Source organism: Eleutherodactylus coqui, chromosome 2 (genome assembly GCF_035609145.1).
Source record: "Eleutherodactylus coqui strain aEleCoq1 chromosome 2, aEleCoq1.hap1, whole genome shotgun sequence".
Lineage (NCBI taxonomy): Eukaryota > Metazoa > Chordata > Amphibia > Anura > Eleutherodactylidae > Eleutherodactylus > Eleutherodactylus coqui.
Window position 1 is genome coordinate 328,080,418 of NC_089838.1, and position 17,239 is coordinate 328,097,656.

The window sequence follows — 17,239 nt, forward strand, 5'->3', positions numbered from 1 at the left end:
GATTGTAAACGGATCGACCTCCAACTAGTGGATCAGTATATTGTTCTCTTACCGGGATAGTGTATCCGTGTGTCTGCTGTCGCCAGTCGTCTCCAGTGAAATGCTCAGTGACAAATGAGGGGGGCAATGAAGCATCCGAAAAAAAGAGCATGCGATTAATCATCAGCGTCCTCCACATTCCTCATCTACCTGCATCCTCAGCAGCCTAAACCTGGACTCAACATGATGCATGTTACCTGCGCTGACACATTGTAACAAACTGTGAGGAGAGAGAATTGTGCTGCTGACGTATAGGGGGAGGCAAAAGTCTGGACACACTCCTTAACTGGAGTAATAATGAGAACATTGATTTCCAATGTGTCAAAAGTATTAATTGGGAGGGAGGCGCCATTTTTTTGGTGGGGGAGACTTTTTTGGTGGCCATATTGAATTCAGCTCAGGTTTTCCAAATGGTAAGGTGGTCATGTGATCTATCAGACTTGGATAGAATGTACTCAGAAACACGCTGGAGGTGTCCGTTTTGCCCCATCGGTACTTGTTGAGGAGTTAAGTTTGGGCAAAGTTTTACATGTATCCATCGTTGTGCCGGATGAACGTTTAATCCAGTCTTCGTGAGATTTCTTCGCAGCGCTATAGGATTCGCCATTCTAGCCAAGACTGATATATCACATGATCCCCTTCCCGTTTGAAAAATCTGAGCTGAATTCAATATTGAGGCGCTCAAAATGTGCACCAAAACTGCAGCCTCCCTCCCGATTAGTACTTGCACACTTTAGAAGTCAATGTGCTCATTATTACACCAGTTGAACGTGTGTCCAGACTTATGCCTCACCCTGTGTTTACCTCAGAGAGGATTGGCTAGGCTGGGTACAATTGTGACAAATCCTCTGCTGTGAGCGACTAGTCTGTGGCTTGTTGTCACACAGCCAAATCTAGAGAGGTCGCAGGCGAGTCGCATTATAGTCAATGACGGCAGAGTCACAACCAAAAATCCAACAGTTTGGGCTGTTTTGCAGCTGTTGTTTCACAGTTGCGGTAGGTTAGAGCGATACGGTAACTCTGGCACAAAATGTCACACTGACGTCCCCCCTAATGACTGGCAGTGGGGTCCTGTTGTGACATGGCAATCACAAAAAAAAAAATCAAAAACTGTTGAAAATGTTGCAAGTCACACGTAACTTTGCCATCGTAGACTTCAATGCTAGTTGTGCGTGACTGCAGCTGGTTTGTAGAGCCGAATCGCAGCTCTGAAGCACTTGTGCAGCAGCAAGTCGCCCAAAGCTTTTTGGTTGCGCGACTTTTCCAAGGGCTCATGCGCACGGGCGTATTTTATGTCCGTATTGCGTTGCCATGCACTACTGGTTCACAGTTGTGTATTCGCACCGGGTCCTATTTTGGTCTGAAATCCCCCATTATAGTCTATGGGATCCTGTATTCACCGCATGTTGCCAGGAGACAGTTGGGAGATACACCTTATGACACGACCTTACCTTCTATGGTTTATTTTTGCGCACATGAAAAACGCAGTAAATATGCGTGCGACATTCACACCAAAAACACGCCAATAACACACATACATGGGCAGTGAGAATGGTGGATTTTTCACAGACCCAAATCGCTTATGTCTGCATGCGTGAAACTAAAAACTGGATGTCACATGATCAATCACTGTCGCCGTAGCCTAAGGCCGCATTCACACGGCCGTATGCGTAAAACACTTACGTAGAGCGTGCTGCGATCTGCGTCCTGCGCGTATCTACACACTGCGTTTACCCGCTAATGTGAATGGATCAATGACAATCCACGTACTTTCATTGACTCCATTCACTGCGCATCACGTGGCGGTGAAAACACGGTCGTGTGAACGAGCCCCACGGCTGGATTCACACCAGAGTAGACGTATTTGAGCAGCGTTTTTGCAGAATGGGTGCTGCATAATTGCGTGCAAGGGCATTTTTTTTACTGTACTTTCTGCCTGCGCAAAAAAACACGCACTGATGTTCCGAGTCACTGAAATGGCCAATGAGTTCAATATGTGCTCTTTCTCCAGGCACCTAGTAGCCCTCCAGTGGTATGGACCACCACTAGTGGAAGGGGGGCATAAGTAGGAGGCGCTCAGTACGGTCAGCCGACATGATGAGAAGTAGCCCTCCAGTGGCGCGGGACCACCACCAGTGGAAGGGGGGCATAAGTAGGAGGCGCTCAGTACGGTCAGCTGACATGATGAGAAGTAGCCTTCCAGTGGCGCGGGACCACCACTAGTGGAAGGGGGGCATAAGCAGGAGGCGCTCAGTATGGTCAGCTAACATGATGAGAAGTAGCCCTCCAGTGGTATGGACCACCACCAGTGGAAGGGGGGCATAAGTAGGAGGCGCTCAGTACGGTCAGCCGACACGATGAGAAGTAGCCCTCCAGTGGTACGGGACCACCACTAGTGGAAGGGGGGCATAAGCAGGAGGCGCTCAGTACGGTCAGCCGACATGATGAGAAGTAGACCGCCAGTATAGTGACGTGGTGCACTTCCCCTCCATTGTGGTTTGTTTTTACTCGAAGTGGGCGACCACAACGTGCAAGAGAGATGGCAACGGCGCACAGGTGGGAGCCCGGCGCAGGAAGACAACACAAGCGTATACGTGTAAGCAGGCGGGGGATGGGTGAGATATAAGGTGGAAATGAAGGCCAGTGTGTTGTTGTGGGGGGTATAAACCTTCTTAGTTACAGGTTTTCCTCGCCAAACATTGGTAAAGGTACTATGGTGTGGGATTACATGGCACTGGAGTATGTAGTGCCGGATCGCATGGCGTTGGAATACGTGGCGTAGGAGTATGTACTGGCGGAGTACGTGACAGTATGTAGCGCCGGAGTATAAGCCGCTGAAAAAGATTGCGCTGGAGTACGTGGCGCCGGAGTATGTACTGGTGGAGTACGTGGCGCCGGAGTATGTACTGGTGGAGTACGTGGCGCCGGAGTATGTACTGGTGGAGTACGTGGCGCCGGAGTATGTACTGGTGGAGTACGTGGCGGCGCCGGAGAATGTACTGGTGGAGTACGTGGCGGCGCCGGAGAATGTACTGGTGGAGTACGTGGCGCCAGAGTATGTACTGGTGGAGTACGTGGCGCCGGAGTATGTACTGGTGGAGTACGTGGCGCCGGAGTATGTACTGGTGGAGTACGTGGCGCCGGAGTATGTACTGGTGGAGTACGTGGCGCCGGAGAATGTACTGGTGGAGTACGTGGCGGCGCCGGAGAATGTACTGGTGGAGTACGTGGCGGCGCCGGAGAATGTACTGGTGGAGTACGTGGCGCCGGAGTATGTACTGGTGGAGTACGTGGCGCCGGAGTATGTACTGGTGGAGTACGTGGCGCCGGAGTATATACTGGTGGAGTACGTGGCGCCGGAGTATGTACTGGTGGAGTACGTGGCGCCGGAGTATGTACTGGTGGAGTACGTGGCGCCGGAGAATGTACTGGTGGAGTACGTGGCGCCGGAGAATGTACTGGTGGAGTACGTGGCGGCGCCGGAGTATGTACTGGTGGAGTACGTGGCGCCGGAGTATGTACTGGTGGAGTACGTGGCGCCGGAGTATGTACTGGTGGAGTACGTGGCGCCGGAGTATGTACTGGTGGAGTACGTGGCGCCGGAGTATGTACTGGTGGAGTACGTGGCGCCGGAGTATGTACTGGTGGAGTACGTGGCGCCGGAGTATGTACTGGTGGAGTACGTGGCGCCGGAGTATGTACTGGTGGAGTACGTGGCGCCGGAGAATGTACTGGTGGAGTACGTGGCGCCGGAGAATGTACTGGTGGAGTACGTGGCGCCGGAGTATGTACTGGTGGAGTACGTGGCGCCGGAGTATGTACTGGTGGAGTACGTGGCGCCGGAGAATGTACTGGTGGAGTACGTGGCGCCGGAGAATGTACTGGTGGAGTACGTGGCGCCGGAGAATGTACTGGTGGAGTACGTGGCGCCGGAGATGTATTTTTGCTCTGTACACAATAGCGCGGCCGTCTGCGATCTCGTTCCACTATTAAAAAAAACGGAGAGAAAACGGCAGATTGAGAAACGGATTGAAAATGAAGGTCATCCATCCCACATCTCTGCGGGCTGGAGGACTGTTCCAATGGAGGCGCCAAACAGAAAAGACACCGCCAGTGTGACGCAGCCCAACACCAATCTGACCATCTTGCGCTCAAAGACGTTCATCAGGACTGTTCTTATGGGGGCACATCCCCTCTGTGCCCGCCAGTCATACTGACCTAGTCCGGGGGCATCCAGCCTGTGGCTTTGGATCTTATCCTGTCAACTGTCATACTGTCTGCTGAGCCGTGTATCTAATCCTATCCTGTGTGATACTGTCTGCTGAGCCGTGTATCTAATCCTATCGTGTGTGATACTGTCTGCTGAGCTGTGTATCTAATCCTATCCTGTGTGATACTGTCTGCTGAGCTGTGTATCTAATCCTATCCTGTGTGATACTGTCTGCTGAGCCGTGTATCTAATCCTATCCTGTGTGATACTGTCTGCTGAGCCGTGTATCTAATCCTATCCCGTGTGATACTGTCTGCTGAGCTGTGTATCTAATCCTATCCTGTGTGATACTGTCTGCTGAGCTGTGTATCTAATCCTATCCTGTGTGATACTGTCTGCTGAGCCGCTGTATCTAATCCTATCCTGTGTGATACTGTCTGCTGAGCTGTGTATCTAATCCTATCCTGTGTGATACTGTCTGCTGAGCCGCTGTATCTAATCCTATCCTGTGTGATACTGTCTGCTGAGCTGTGCATCTAATCCTATCCCATGTGATACTGTCTGCTGAGCCATGTATCTAATCCTATTCCATGTGATACTGTCTGCTGAGCTGTGTATCTAATCCTATCCCATGTGATACTGTCTGCTGAGCTGTGTATCTAATCCTATCCCGTGTGATACTGTCTGCTGAGCCATGTATCTAATCCTATCCCATGTGATACTGTCTGCTGAGCTGTGTATCTAATCCTATCCCGTGTGATACTGTCTGCTGAGCCATGTATCTAATCCTATCCTGTGTGATACTGTCTGCTGAGCCATGTATCTAATCCTATCCCATGTGATACTGTCTGCTGAGCTGTGTATCTAATCCTATCCCGTGTGATACTGTCTGCTGAGCCATGTATCTAATCCTATCCCATGTGATACTGTCTGCTGAGCTGTGTATCTAATCCTATCCCGTGTGATACTGTCTGCTGAGCCGTGTATCTAATCCTATGCTGTGTGATACTGTCTGCTGAGCTGTGTATCTAATCCTATGCTGTGTGATACTGTCTGCTGAGCTGTGTATCTAATCCTATGCTGTGTGATACTGTCTGCTGAGCCGTGTATCTAATACTATCCTGTGTGATACTGTCTGCTGAGCCGTGTATCTAATCCTATCCTGTGTGATACTGTCGGCTGAGCCGTGTATGTAATCCTATCCTGTGTGATACTGTCTGCTGAGCTGTGTATCTAATCCTATCCTGTGTGATACTGTCCGCTGAGCTGTGTATCTAATCCTATCCTGTGTGATACTGTCTGCTGAGCTGTGTATCTAATCCTATCCTGTGTGATACTGTCTGCTGAGCTGTGTATCTAATCCTATCCTGTGTGATACTGTCTGCTGAGCCGTATATCTAATCTTGTCATGTGTGATACTGTCTGCTGAGCTGTGTATCTAATCCTATCCTGTGTGATACTGTCTGCTGTGCTGTGTATCTAATCCTATCCTGTGTGATACTGTCTGCCTAGCTGTGTATCTAATACTATCATGTGTGATACTGTCGGCTGAGCTGTGTATCTAATCCTATCCTGTGTGATACTGTCTGCTGAGCTGTGTATCTAATCCTATCCTGTGTGATACTGTCTGCTGTGCTGTGTATCTAATCCTATCCTGTGTGATACTGTCTGCTGAGCTGTGTATCTAATCCTATCCTGTGTGATACTGTCTGCTGAGCTGTGTATCTAATCCTATCCTGTGTGATACTGTCGGCTGAGCTGTGTATCTAATCCTATCCTGTGTGATACTGTCGGCTGAGCCGTGTATCTAATCCTATCCTGTGTGATACTGTCGGCTGAGCCGTGTATCTAATCCTATCCTGTGTGATACTGTCTGCTGAGCTGTGTATCTAATCCTATCCTGTGTGATACTGTCGGCTGAGCTGTGTATCTAATCCTATCCTGTGTGATACTGTCGGCTGAGCCGTGTATCTAATCCTATCCTGTGTGATACTGTCGGCTGAGCCGTGTATCTAATCCTATAATGTGTGATACTGCCCTCTGCTTCTACATGGTGCTCTTGCAGTCTGCTGGAGCAGAAGATTCCTCGGCTCTGCGCAGCATATGGCAGCCGCTCCCCCCATTCTTCCCCATGGAGCTGCGGGCGCCCCGCCCTGCGCTATCAGGAAGTCTGCAGACATGCCAGGGCGGGGCTTCCACGGGGCGCGCCCATTGGCTGAGCTCCGTTTACAGCAGATAAATATATCTGTCTATACATCCAGTCAGGCAGCCAATCCTTCCTAGCAACAGTCCTGCTGCCTGCCCTGCCATTGGACGCTCCATGGGTGACGTCACTAGCCGGCGATTGGTGATCCGGCCAGATTCCAGAACCCGAGTAGCCACGGTAACAAGGGGAAGCGTTGCCGGGACTACGGAGGAATCCGCCCTGATTGCAAACAGCCAATCAGCGTGCAGGGCTTAACCACTGCTGTGCTGGATAGCATTACAAGTCCTGCAGGGCACTCACGATAGGGTTAGCCAGGACAGCATAGAGACACGTGACCACAAGCGGCCGCACTCCATACCAATGTACTGACCCTGCTGTGGAGCGGCCGCAATACAGGAGGCTCCACACAGATTGTCTGCAGAAACACCATTGCCAGGCCCTTATATATAGGATGCTGCTGCCAGGTCCCTATATACAGTCATACGTGTGCCTTATATGTAGGATGCCGCTGCCAGGCCCCTATATACAGTCATACGTGTGCCTTATATGTAGGATGCCGCTGCCAGGCCCCTATATACAGTCACACGTGTGCCTTATATGTAGGATGCTGCTGCCAGGCCCCTATATACAGTCATACATGTGCCTTATATGTAGGATGCTGCTGCCAGGCCCCTATATACAGTCATACATGTGCCTTATATATAGGATGCTGCTGCCAGGTCCCTATATACAGTCATACATGTGCCTTATATGTAGGATGCTGCTGCCAGGTCCCTATATACAGTCATACATGTGCCTTATATGTAGGATGCTGCTGCCAGGCCCCTATATACAGTCATACATGTGCCTTATATGTAGGATGCTGCTGCCAGGCCCCTATATACAGTCATACATGTGTCGTATATGTAGGGTGCCGCTGCCAGGACTGCTGCCACATACAGTCATGAATGTGCCATATATAAAGGATGCCGCTGCCAGGCCCCTATATACAGTCATACATGTGCCTTATATGTAGGATGCTGCTGCCAGGTCCCTATATACAGTCATACATGTGCCTTATATGTAGGATGCTGCTGCCAGGCCCCTATATGCAGTCATACATGTGCCTTATATGTAGGATGCTGCTGCCAGGTCCCTAAATACAGTCATACATGTGCCTTATATGTAGGATGCTGCTGCCAGGTCCCTAAATACAGTCATACATGTGCCTTATATGTAGGATGCTGCTGCCAGGCCCCTATATACAGTCATACATGTGCCTTATATGTAGGATGCTGCTGCCAGGTCCCTAAATACAGTCATACATGTGCCTTATATGTAGGATGCTGCTGCCAGGCCCCTATATACAGTCATACATGTGCCTTATATGTAGGATGCTGCTGCCAGGCCCCTAAATACAGTCATACATGTGCCTTATATGTAGGATGCTGCTGCCAGGCCCCTATATACAGTCATACATGTGCCTTATATGTAGGATGCTGCTGCCAGGCCCCTATATACAGTCATACATGTGCCTTATATGTAGGATGCTGCTGCCAGGCCCCTATATACAGTCATACATGTGCCTTATATGTAGGATGCTGCTGCCAGGCCCCTATATACAGTCATACATGTGCCTTATATGTAGGGTGCTGCTGACAGGCCCCTATATACAGTCATACATGTGCCGTATATGTAGGGTGCTGCTGCCAGGCCCCTATATACAGTCATACATGTGCCTTATATGTAGGATGCTGCTGCCAGGCCTCTATATACAGTCATACATGTGCCTTATATGTAGGATGCTGCTGCCAGGTCCCTATATACAGTCATACATGTGCCTTATATGTAGGATGCTGCTGCCAGGTCCCTAAATACAGTCATACATGTGCCGTATATGTAGGGTGCCGCTGCCAGGACTGCTGCCACATACAGTCATGAATGTGACATATATAAAGGATGCCGCTGCCAGGCCCCTATATACAGTCATACATGTGCTTTATATGTAGAGAGCCGCTGCCAGGACCCTATATACAGTCATGAATGTGCCATATATAAAGGATGCCGCTGCCAGGCCCCTATATACAGTCATACATGTGCCTTATATGTAGGATGCTGCTGCCAGGTCCCTATATACAGTCATACATGTGCCTTATATGTAGGATGCTGCTGCCAGGTCCCTAAATACAGTCATACATGTGCCTTATATGTAGGATGCTGCTGCCAGGTCCCTAAATACAGTCATACATGTGACTTATATGTAGGATGCTGCTGCCAGGTCCCTATATACAGTCATACATGTGCTTTATATGTAGAGTGCTGCTGCCAGGACCCTATATACAGTCATGAATGTGCCATATATAAAGGATACCGCTGCCAGGCCCCTATATACAGTCATACATGTGCTTTATATCTAGAGTGCCGCTGCCAGGACCCTATATACAGTCATGAATGTGCCATATATAAAGGATGCCGCTGCCAGGCCCCTATATACAGTAATACATGTGCCGTATATGTAGAATGCCACTGCCAGGCCCCTATATACAGTCAAATACGTGCTTTATATAAAAGGATGCCGCTGCCAGGTCCCTATATAGTCATACATGTGTCTTATATGTAGGATGCTGCTGCCAGGCTCCTATATGCAGTCATACATGTCTCTTACATGTAGGATGCTGCTGCCAGGCATCTCTGCCCCCTCATGGCACTGCTGGCAGCGGCTTAACTCCTGAGAACAAAAGCTGAAATTCAACTGTCCGATCCTTATGTCCTCCGACATCTGGGGGGATTCAGGAGGGTTCCATAGACATTAAATGATCAACTGGTCCTCCGAAATCAGCGGGTTTAGCCGCTATACATCTAATCTGTAGGATCATCCTAAAAGGGATTTTATGGGACTACACAATTAATGACCCATCCTGCTGACCCCTCTGTCTCTCTAGACCGCTTTGTTCCTAACTAGACCCCTCTGCCCTCCATAAAACTCCTGTGTTCTCCTCCAGTCCCCTCTGTGCCCCCCCCCCCCAGACCCCTGTGTTGCTCTCTAAACCCTTTTGTGCTTCTCCAGACCCATCTATCCTCCACCAACCCCTCTGTCCTTCTCCAGACCCCTGTGCTCCTCTCTAAACCCCTTTGTGCCCCTTCAGACCCATCTATTCTCCACCAACCCCTCTATCCTTCTCCAGACCCGCTCATCTCCTGATCCCTCCGTCCCTCTCCAGATCCCTCCGTCCCTCTCCAGATCCCTCCGTCCCTCTCCAGATCCCTCCGTCCCTCTCCAGATCCCTCCGTCCCTCTCCAGATCCCTCCGTTCCTCTCCAGATCCCTCCGTTCCTCTCCAGATCCCTCCGTTCTTCTCTACAGACCCCTCTGCCATTAGGGACTGCCCCATATGCAAGCAGATGCCTACTTTAATGCCTCTATCAGTGCCTACTGCAGATTTCCCTATAGCTCACACCCCTGTAACTCCATTGGATGTCTCCACAAGTTCCTGCATCTGACCCCCCTACATGTACCTCCCCAGATACCTCCATAAGTCCTTGATTTAGAAGCCCCTATAACTGCCTGCCTTTGATGCTCCCATGTCCTACCTCAGATGCCTCCATTTATACATATCCCGCTTCGGTGGTCATGACGCCACATTGAACATTTTCTGAATTTCTCAAAGTTTTGGTAAATTGTGTACAAGTTTTCACGCCTGAAGACGGTGATGAAAGTCAGAAGTGATCGACACCTTAGGTAGGACTAAGCAATCGGAGCGTCACTCAGAATCAAGCCATTGAAAAACACAGGATATCACAGACCAATGACGACACACATCATATCATGTGACTGTAGTCATCCAACCCTGAACTGTCCCCCGGGATCCAGCGCCCATCATCACCTTGTCCTACCCATCCTTAGACAACAAGGTATCCTTGGAATGATCTATAGTAATTGTTCATCAACTCTTAAAGGGTAATATTATCCTACAGTTATCCAGTTGTCCCCTGTCTACAGAACAGAGGAGAGGATAGTTTTAGGGGTCTGATCACTGGGACCCCACCAATCCCAACAATGGGGTCCAGTGCATCCAGGAATGAACGGTGCAGCAGTCACAGATGCATGCTGCTGCTCCATCCATATCGGTCAGACACCCGGAGATAGCCCAATGCCTGAACTCTGGTGACTCCATAGGAATGGATGGAGCGGTGGAGCTGATGCGCAATCACCACTGCATTAATCCCTAGATGCACCCAACCCCCGTTCATGGGATTGGTGGGGATTTTAATGGCTGGTAAAAAGTAATCGTTCCCTGTGAGTCCGGCTCGCAGCAATCATGGCCACAAGTAGTTTACTCACCAAAGTAGCTCCATTACCACTGGGGTACTATTACTATTGGGGCTATTAAGGGGCTGCACTATTACCACTGGAGGAACTATTACTATTGGGGCTATTACAGGGGCCGCACTATTACCAATAGGGGAACTATTTCGATCGGGGCAATTAAGGGGGCACACTGTTACCACTGAAGGAACTATTACTATTGGGGCTATTAAGGGGCCGCACTATTATTACTGAGGGAACTATTACTATCGGGCCATTAAGGTAGCGCATTATTAGCACTCGAGGAACTATTACTAATGGGGCCATTAAGGGGGTGCACTATTACTACTTGGGAACTATTAGTATTGGGGCCATTAAGGGGGTGCACTATTACTACTTGGGAACTATTAGTATTGGGGCCATTAAGGGGGTGCACTATTACTACTTGGGAACTATTAGTATTGGGGCCATTAAGGGGGTGCACTATTACTACTTGGGAACTATTAGTATTGGGGCCATTAAGGGGGTGCACTATTACTACTTGGGAACTATTAGTATTGGGGCCATTAAGGGGGTGCACTATTACTACTTGGGAACTATTAGTATTGGGACCATTAACAGGGCGCACTATTACCACTGGGGAAACTATTACTATTGGGGTCATTAGGAGGGCGCTCTGATACCACTGGGGGAACTTTTACTATCAGGGCTATTAAGGGGCTGCACCATTACCACTGGGGGAACTATTGATATTGGGGCCATTAAGCGAGTCAACTATTACCACTGAGGAACTACTACTATTTGGGCCATTTAGGGGATGCACTATTACTATTTTGGGAACTATTACTATTGGAGCCATTAACAGGGCACACTATTACCACTGGAGGAACTATTATTATTGAGGCCTTTAATGGGATGCAGTATTACCACTTGGGAACTATTACGATTGCAGCCATAAACAGGGCGCACTATTACCACAGGGGGAACTATTACTTTTGGGGCCATTAAGAGGGCGCACTCTTACCACTGGAAGAACTATTACCACTGGTGTAACTATTGCTACTGGGGCGATTAAGGGGGCGCACTGTTACCACTGGGGGAACTATCACTATTGGGGCCATTAAGGGAATGCATTATTACCACTTGGGAACTATTACTATTGCGACCATTAACAGGGCGCACTCTTACCACTGGAGGAACTATTACCACTGGGGGAACTATTACTATTGGAGCCATTATGGGGGCGTACTGTTACCACTGGGGTAACTAATACTATTGGGGTCTTAATGGGGGCGCACTATTACCACAGGGGGAACTATTAAAATCGGGGCAATTAGGGGCGCGCACTATTACCACTGGGGGAACTATTTCTATCAGGGGCAATAAAGGGGCTGCACTATTACCTTTGGAAGATCTATTGCTATTGGGGCCATTAAGAGGGTGCACTACTACTATTACTATTGCAGCCATTAACAGGGTGCACTATTACCACTGAGGGAACTATTACCATTGGCGCCATTAATAGGGCACACAATTACCATTGGAGGAACTATTACTCTTGGGGCCATTAGGGGATGCACTATTACCACTTGGGAACTCTTAGTATTGCGGCCATTAACAGGGCATACTATTACCACAGGGGGAACAATTACTATTGGGGCCATTAAGGGGGTAACTATTACTATTTGGGCCATTAAGGGGGCGCACTATTACCACTTGGGAACTCTTAGTATTGCGGCCATTAACAGGGCATACTATTACCACAGGGGGAACAATTACTATTGGGGCCATTAAGGGGGTAACTATTACTATTGGGGCCATTAAGGGGGCGCACTATTACCACTAGGAGAACTATTACTATTGGGGCCATTAAGGGGGCGCACTATTACCACTGGGGTACTATTACTATCGGGGCCATTAAGGTGGAACACTATTACCACTTGGGTACTATTACTATTGGGGCCATTAAGGGTGCGCACTATTACCACTGGGGGAACTTTTACTTTTGGGGCCATTAAGGGGGCCGCATTATTACCACTGGGGGAACTATTACTATTAGAGCCATTAAAGGGGCCGCATTATTACCACTGGGGGAACTATTACTATTAGAGCCATTAAGGGTAAGCACAACTACCACTTGGGAACTATTATTATCGCGGTCATTTACAGGGTGCAGTATTACCGCTGATGGAACTATTACTATTGGGGTAAGTAAGGGGGGCGCACTATTACCACTGGGGGAACTACTACTATTCGGGCAATTAAGGGGGCGCACTATTACCACTGGGGGAACTACTACTAGTCGGGCAATTAAGGGGGCGCACTATTACCACTGGGAGAACATATTACTATTGGGGCCATTAAGGGGGCGCACTATTACTGCTGGGAGAACTATTACTATTGAGGCCAGAAAGGGGACGCACTAGTACCACTGGATGAACTATTAGTATCTCGGTCATTAAGGTGGCACACTATTACCACTAGGGGAACTATTACTATTGGTGCCATTAAGGGGCCGCATTATTCCCAGTAAAAGAACTACTAGTATCGGGGCCATTAAGGGCTGCACTATCACCACCGGAGGAACTATTACTATCAGGGCCAATAAGGTAGCGCAATATTACCATTGGGTGAATTATTACTATCGGGGCCATTAAGGGGGAGCACTATTACCACTGGGGGAACTATTGGTGCCATTGGTGCCATTAAGGGGCCGCATTATTCCCAGTAAAAGAACTACTAGTATCGGGGCCATTAAGGGCTGCACTATCACCACCGGAGGAACTATTACTATCAGGGCCAATAAGGTAGCGCAATATTACCATTGGGTGAATTATTACTATCGGGGCCATTAAGGGGGAGCACTATTACCACTGGGGGAACTATTAGTATGGGGGCAATTAAGGGGGTGCACTAATTCCACTGGGGTAACTATTACTATTGGGGCCATTAAGAGGGTGCACTATTACCACTGGGGGAACTATTAGTATTCGTGGAATAAAGGGGGCGCACTATTACCACTTAGGGAACTATTACTATACGGGCCCTTAAGGTGGTGCACTATTACCACTGAGGGAAATATTACTATTGGGGCCATTAAGGGGTGCACTATTACCACTAGGGGAACTATTACTATTGGGGCTAATAAAAGGGTGCACTATTACCACTGAGGCAACTATTAGTATTGGGGCAATTAAGGAGGCGCACTATTACCACAGAGAGAACTATTACTATTGGGACCATTAGGGGGCGCACTATTACTACTTCAGTAACTATTACTATAGGGGCCAGAAAGGGGACGCACTATTACCACTGTAGGAACTATTACTATTGTGGCCATTGAAGTTACGCACTTTTACCACTAGAGGAACTATTACTATTGGGGCCAGAAAGGGGATGTACTATTACCACTGGAGGAACTATTACTATTGGGGTCATTAAGGGGCGCTCTATTACCACCGAAGGAACTAGTACTATTGGGCCATTAAGCGGATGCACTATGACAATTTTGGGAGCTATTACCATTGGGGGCATTACCAGGGCACATTATTACCACTGGAGGAACTATTACTATTGGGGCCATTAAGGGGATGCACAATTATTACCACTTGGGAACTATTACGATTGCAGCCATTAAGAGGGCACACTATTACCACTGGGGGAACTATTACTATTGGGGCCATCAAGGGGCTGCACTATTACCACTGGGGGAACTATTACTATTGGGGCTGTTAAGGGGATGCATTATTATTACTTGGGAACTATTACTATCACGGCCATTAATAGGATGTATTATTACCACTGGGGGAACTATTACTATTGGGGCCATCAAGGGGCTGCACTATTACCACTGGGGGAACTATTACTATTGGGGCTATTAAGGGGGTGCACTATTGCCACTGGGGTAAGTGTTACTATTGGGGCCATTAACAGGGTGCACTATTACCACTGGAGGAACTATTACTATTGGGGCTGTTAAGGGGATGCATTATTATTACTTGGGAACTATTACTATCACGGCCATTAATAGGATGTATTATTACCACTGGGGGAACTATTACTATTGGGGCCATCAAGGGGCTGCACTATTACCACTGGAGGAACTATTACTATTGGGACTATTAAAAGGGTGCAATATTACCAATAGGGGAACTATTACTATTGGGGCCATTAACAAGGCGTACTATTACCACTGGGGGAACTATTACTATCGAGGCCATTAAAGGCGGTGCACTGTTACCACTGTAGGAACTATTAGTATTGGGGCTATTAAAGGGATGCACTATTACCACTTGGGAACTATTACTATCGTGGCCATTAACAGGGCGCACTAATACCACTGGGGGAACTATTACTATTGGGGCCATTATGGGGGCGCACTATTACCATTTGGGGGAACTATTACTATTGGGGCCATTAAGGTGGTGCACTATTACCACTTGGGAACTATTAGTATCATGGCCGTCAACAGGGCGCACTATTACCACAGGGGGAAGTATTACTATTGGGGCCATTATGGGGGCGAACTATTACCACTGGGGGAACTATTACTATTAGAGCTATCAAGGGGCCGCACTATTACCACTGGGGGAACTATTAGTATTGGGGCCATTAAGGGGCGCACAATTACCACTGGGGTACTATTACTATTGGGGCCATTAAGGGGCGCACAATTACCACTGGGGTACTATTACTATTGGGGCCATTAAGGGGCGCACAATTACCACTGGGGTACTATTACTATTGGGGCCATTAAGGGGCGCACAATTACCACTGGGGTACTATTACTATTGGGGCCATTAAGGAGCGCACAATTACCACTTCGGAACTATTACTATCAGGGCCATTAACAGGGCGCACCATTACCACTGGGGAAACTATTAGTATTGGGGCAATTAAGGGGGCGCACTATTACCACTGAAGGAACTATTACTCTAGGGACCATAAAGGTGTTGCACTATTATCACTGGCAGAAGTATTACTATTGAGGCCGTTAAGGGGGTGCACTATTACCACTTGAGGAACTAGTATTATTGGGGCCATTAGGAGGGAACACTGTTACCACAGGGGAAACTGTTACTATTGTGGCCATTAAGGGGCGCACTATTACCACTAGGAATACTATTACTACAGGGGGCATTTAAGGGGCTGCACTTATACCACTGGGGAAACTATTACTATTGGGGCCACACCATTATTATTTGGGCCACTATTGCTATTTGGGCCACTAAAGGGGTGCGCTATTACTATGGGGGCGCCATATGACCACTGCGGCCACTAAGAGGGGGCACTATTACTATGGGGGCGCCATATGACCACTGCGGCCACTAAGAGGGGGCACTATTACTATGGGGGCGCCATATGACCACTGCGGCCACTAAGGGGGGGCACTATTACTGTGGGGGCGCCATATGACCACTGCGGCCACTAAGAGGGGGCACTATTACTAGTGGGGCTACAGAGACGTAAAATGTGACGTCGTGATAAGCCGCTGCACCCCATTTTACATGGGTCGGTATTTGCTGACGACCAAGGTGGCCACCCTACCTGGCAGACAGGCGGGGGTAATGGTCTGTCATGAGACAACAATAAATGATAAAATAGGGAAAACAATGATAAAAACGTGTAATGGCGTTGCAGCCGCATCTGGTACTTACAGTCCCGCAGTGTCCTGGCTCGGCACACATGGAGGTCGAGGCTTCACCGCATTCTTCTGATCCAGGGACTGCAACAGAAAAGGATGGTGAAGGATCAGAAGTGGCGCAGGGGGCGGAGCCAAGCCTCACCTGCAGGCAGGTTCACACATACGGGTTTGTTGCGTTCTGCTCTCTGCTATAATTTTGCTACAGAGGTCGGGTTACCTGCTGGTGAATGTCAGCAACATACTGCAGGTTCTGCATCCCTATGGCAACACTTCCTGTCCTGGGCTCTGGCAGTTTGTGGATTCAGATCACCACACACATCTTTATTTACACCCTTATGAACACAGATAGGATACATATATATCTGCGCATGTGGAAGGGGGGAAACTGTCTGGTGCCAGTAGCAACAGTTCTGCTGAGGTAAAGTGAAAGCTGTACTGTGATTGGTTGCTGTGGGCAAAAACAGACAGAATAGAAATTAAGCTGTTCATAGCAACCAATCACAGCTCAGCTTATTTTTTTTACCTCAGCTGTGGAAGAAATAGCAACCAATCACAGCACAGCTTTTATTATACCTCAGCTGTGAAGAGAAATAGCAACCAATCACAGCACAGGTTTAATTTTACCTCTGCTGTGGAAGAAATGGCAACCAATCACTGCGCAGCTTTTATTTTACCTCAGCTGTGGAAGAAATAGCAACCAATCACAGCGCAACGTTTATTTTACCTCAGCTGTGAAGAGAAATAGCAACCAATCACAGCACAGCTTTTATTTTACCTCAGCTGTGGAAGAAATGGCAACCAATCACAGCGCAGCTTTTATTTTACCTCAGCTGTTGAAGAAATGGCAGCCAATCAC

The 17,239-nt window shown here is 48.5% G+C and overlaps 1 protein-coding gene across 1 annotated transcript in view; it reads right to left on the reverse strand.

Annotated features, from left to right (window-relative positions):
- The window catches only part of KDM6B (lysine demethylase 6B), a 103,600-nt gene extending 87,136 nt beyond the window's left edge, over nt 1–16,464 (reverse strand). The window contains exon 1 of the mRNA XM_066593824.1: nt 16,397–16,464. The gene's annotated coding sequence lies outside the window, so the exon portion shown is untranslated. The remainder of the gene's footprint in view (nt 1–16,396) is intronic.
- Between the last annotated feature and the right edge of the window lie 775 nt (nt 16,465–17,239).